A 5,000-nucleotide genomic window follows, 5' to 3' on the forward strand; every position below is an offset into this window, starting at 1 on the left:
TGCACTAGTAACATATTGTGTAGATATAAGACCTTTTTTAACACAGTTAAAAAAAAAACAATTTTATTCAAGTGCACTTTTGGATTTTCCAAATTTTTTAATTTTTTTTTTAACGGTTGTGAACCTAAGTGCCCGGCCTGCGGCCGGGCACCCGTCTTATTCATATACCTAACCTAACCTAACCTAACACCTAAACTAAAACACCTAGTTTGGATTCCTTTAGACTTTAGATTCAAGATTTGATGTTAATATATGCATTAATAAAAAATAATAATAAACTCATTGCTATTTTAATACTAGTTATGCTACAGATGCACTGATGAAAGCCAGTTAGTTAGCTATATCAGTGTGTAGTCGTAGTGTTAGTCGTAGTTGCCGGTGGGCTTAGGTCTAAAGGAATCCAAACCAGTTTTAAAAGGTTTGGATAGGTTATGTTAGGTTAGTGTAGGTTAGGTTAGGTTAGGTTAGAACATTAATAGGACGGGTGCCCGGCCGCAGGCCGGGCACTTAGGTTCAGTTCCGTTTTTCTAATAATAAGTAAATAAGGTGAGTGAGTTAATAATTTATGTAACAAAAGTGAATAAGTAAACTCTATATACGTATATAAATATGTAGTATTAAAAGTGATTAAGTAAATTATGTACGTAGTTATTTACTTACATTATTGTATAAAACGATTGAAGCGCGTAAGTATATTAATATATATACATATACATATATACATATATACATAAATGCATAAAAATTAACGTTAAAAAAACTTTTTTTTTTTTTTATATATAAAAATATGATGATATTTGATTGCCACTCAATATTTTAAACTCGTTTTCAATTATATACCCATAATTTATGATGTTAAGAGGAAGTTTCATTATATTATATCATTATTACTTAGTGTAGGTAGCCTAGCTATATCGATAAATATTGAATATTTTTATTGTTCCTTGTTTTAAAATCAAATATATGTAGACGCCGCGCGTTTCGATCCACGAACCGGACAGGGGGCAGTTCAGTCTCCCTAGTCGAAACCGTATATAGTAAGTACCACTGGCGAGGTGTTTAATACACGAACTGACTGACTATACACTGAAAAATATTTCGTTATATTCCTTTTTGTTAATTTGTTTTACGGTGGAAAATGGATTTTTTTTTTAATATTATCACAACAGAATTGAAGGATTACTTTTAATTTGAGTAAATATAGATTTTTAGAAAATTAAAAATAAAAAAAACCATAGTAGCAGCGCGGTACGGTAAGATTCGATACACGAACTGGAAGTCTCCCTTCTAAGATTATTACGACACTTGCGTGTGCGCGCTAATGCACCGTCCGTCTAAACCAAGCCCACGCCCACGCCCACGCCCACGCCTGCGCCTTTTTTTTATGACTATTATTACTAAGGGGAAGTTTAATAATGTCATCATTATAAAATTACTAATAACATTCACTCTAGGTAAACATAGGCAGGGCGGTGCGGTGCGGTGCGGCGCGTTTCGATTCACGAACATGACGGGAGAGATGAGACTCTGGCGGTCGGGTGTGAATTAATACACGAACTGTTTGTCACCGCCGTCCGTATTATATACAATGCACGAACGCACACGCACCTGCCAGCCTTAATAGTGAGAGTGAGCGTGGGCGTGGGCGTGGGCATGGGCGTTGGATTGGTAGAGGGGGTGGGCGTGGGCGCGCAAATGTACCGCCCCTCTGAACCACGCGGCAATCGCCCGCAAGCATCGCGCCCACGCCCACGCCCACGCCCAAGCCCACGCCCGTTCTCGTGCAAGAGGTGTTCCTGGCGGTCCCTTTTTTCCTTTAATTGGATATTAAAAAAAAAAAAACCATTTAAATATGTTTAATTTAATTTGTTCACTAACACATTAGGCCCGTCGCACCGCGCCACTACTATATGGGGTGGAGGTGCGAAGGTGACGGCGACGGCGACGACGAAATACCAGAGTCTAAAAGGAGTAGTATGATTGCGGCGCCACGCAAAGTGGCGTTGTTCAGACTTCTCTCTCGCGTATCTCTGCGTTAGTATTGTTGTCACGTTTCGCATTTCTCTAAAAAAAGAGGTTGTTCTCTTTTTTATTATAATATTATATTATGTTTATTTTATTTATTTATTTATTTTTATGGTATTATTTTTTAATATCATATTAATATTGTACCCCGATGAACGGCGTCGACCGACGGAATCGCGTCTGGGCAATTGTTATGGCATTAATGTGTGAGATTTTCAAGAGTGTATATTATTATCGATTGTGATATGATGTGCTCTCTCTCGGGTCGAATGTGTTAACTGTCAGAAATTCCCTCTGCGTTATTTCGTTATTACATTTCAATGTAAAATCAAACGGTCGTTAAAAGTTTATCCAGCAGCAGTTTAATATAAAAACTGTACATTCAGATGTGATATTTTTAATACAGCTCTCATAATACGGGACCGGCGTGGCGCGCTCACAATCGCAGACTGTTGCGTTCGTTTGTGCGGCTTCGCCCCCTGTGTTTTATGCGCGTGGTGTTAAAAATAATATAAAAATGGTGTTATAAAAGAAGTCTCTCAAGTACCGGGCGACGATCAAAGTGTCGTACTCGAATATGTTATAAAATCATAGCTCGCAAGAGCGTCAATGTGTGTTAAGTCTCGTTCAAAGAACCTTCAATGCTTGGGACCATGTCGCACGGCCTCCTAACGGAGGCGGTGCAACGTGAAATGTGTCCTCGTCCTGCGTGGGCGTCTGGGTTTAATAGTTCCGCTCGTCGAATGCTGACGGCGGGGCGAAACTCTCCCGTCTCGCAGCACATCATAGAATAAATTTTGTCGGGCACCGCGTCGCCGCTCTTAATAGAATGGCGCGCGACGTGCTTCGACCTTCCGTCGTGAGATGGGGCTGCAGCGCCGTGAACCGGCGCGGCGGCTCGCTCGCTACGGAAGGGGCTCGCTAACTGCGCGCCTACGTTTCCCCTTACAGCTTAACAGCTACGGGCGTTACGTGGCGTGAAGTATGTGGATAGCTCCCTGGTTGATCCTGCCAGTAGTTATATGCTTGTCTCAAAGATTAAGCCATGCATGTCTCAGTGCAAGCCGTATTAAGGCGATACCGCGAATGGCTCAATATATCAGTTTTGGTTCCTTAGATCTTACTCAGTTACTTGGATAACTGTGGTAATTCTAGAGCTAATACATGCAATCAGAACTCTGACCAGTGATGGGACGAGCGCTTTTATTAGATCAAAACCAATCGACGGAGGGCCTCGCGTCCGAAGTCGTTAATTTTGATGAATCTGGATAACTTTTGCCGATCGCATGGTCCAGTACCGGCGACGCATCTTTCAAATGTCTGCCTTATCAACTTTCGATGGTAGTTTCTGCGACTACCATGGTTGTCACGGGTAACGGGGAATCAGGGTTCGATTCCGGAGAGGGAGCCTGAGAAACGGCTACCACATCCAAGGAAGGCAGCAGGCGCGCAAATTACCCACTCCCGGCACGGGGAGGTAGTGACGAAAAATAACGATACGGGACTCTTACGAGGCCTCGTAATCGGAATGAGTACACTTTAAATATTTTAACGAGGAACAATTGGAGGGCAAGTCTGGTGCCAGCAGCCGCGGTAATTCCAGCTCCAATAGCGTATACTAAAATTGTTGCGGTTAAAAAGCTCGTAGTTGCATTTGTGCGCCGCGCTGTCGGTGCACCGCATCCGCGGTGATACTGACACGTCTGCGGAGCATATCGTCGGTGAGCCGGCGGTAAAACGCCGGTTCAATATCAAAATCCTATCGCGGTGCTCTTCGTTGAGTGTCGAGATGGGCCGACAATTTTACTTTGAACAAATTAGAGTGCTCAAAGCGGGCTCAAAATGCCGCTTGAATATTTCGTGCATGGAATAATAGAATATGATCTCGGTTCTATTTTGTTGGTTTTCAGAACTCCGAGGTAATGATTAATAGGGATAACTGGGGGCATTCGTATTGCGACGTTAGAGGTGAAATTCTTGGATCGTCGCAAGACGAACATCAGCGAAAGCATTTGCCAAAGGTGTTTTCATCAATCAAGAACGAAAGTTAGAGGTTCGAAGGCGATTAGATACCGCCCTAGTTCTAACCGTAAATATGTCATCTAGCGATCCGCCGTCGTTACTACAATGGCTCGGCGGGCAGCTTCCGGGAAACCAAAGATTTTGGACTCCGGGGGGAGTATGGTTGCAAAGCTGAAACTTAAAGGAATTGACGGAAGGGCACCACCAGGAGTGGAGCCTGCGGCTTAATTTGACTCAACACGGGAAATCTCACCAGGCCCGGACACCGGAAGGATTGACAGATTAACAGCTCTTTCTTGATTCGGTGGGTGGTGGTGCATGGCCGTTCTTAGTTGGTGGAGCGATTTGTCTGGTTAATTCCGGTAACGAACGAGACTCTAGCCTGCTAAATAGGCGTCGTCATTTAGGTGTGCGCGGCTTCGGTCGCGCAACTCACTGGCGGCGTATTAAAATTCTTCTTAGAGGGACCGGCGTCTTCGAGGCGCACGAGATTGAGCAATAACAGGTCTGTGATGCCCTTAGATGTCCTGGGCCGCACGCGCGCTACACTGAAGGAATCAGCATGTTCTCCCTGGCCTAGAGGCCCGGGCAACCCGTTGAAACTCCTTCGTGCTGGGGATTGGGGTTTGCAATTATCCCCCATAAACGAGGAATTCCTAGTAAGCGCGAGTCATAAGCTCGCGTTGATTACGTCCCTGCCCTTTGTACACACCGCCCGTCGCTACTACCGATTGAATGATTTAGTGAGGTCTTCGGACCGACACGCGGTGGCTTCACGGCCGTCGGCGTTGCTGGGAAGTTGACCAAACTTGATCATTTAGAGGAAGTAAAAGTCGTAACAAGGTTTCCGTAGGGGAACCTGCGGAAGGATCATTAACGTGTAACGTCTGCACGGGTCGCCGCGGTAAACGCGCATGCGCACCCATGTTTGTACGATTATGTTAAAGACCAAA

At 44.2% G+C, this 5,000-nt stretch overlaps 1 non-coding gene across 1 annotated transcript; it reads left to right on the plus strand.

Annotated features, from left to right (window-relative positions):
* The first annotated feature begins 3,020 nt into the window (after positions 1-3,020).
* LOC120632392 lies at positions 3,021-4,923 on the plus strand. The gene has a single exon (XR_005659087.1). It is a non-coding gene; the product is annotated as a small subunit ribosomal RNA (ribosomal RNA).
* Positions 4,924-5,000: the final 77 nt, after the last annotated feature.

This window comes from Pararge aegeria, chromosome 19, assembly GCF_905163445.1.
Source record: "Pararge aegeria chromosome 19, ilParAegt1.1, whole genome shotgun sequence".
Taxonomy (NCBI): Eukaryota; Metazoa; Arthropoda; class Insecta; order Lepidoptera; family Nymphalidae; genus Pararge; species Pararge aegeria.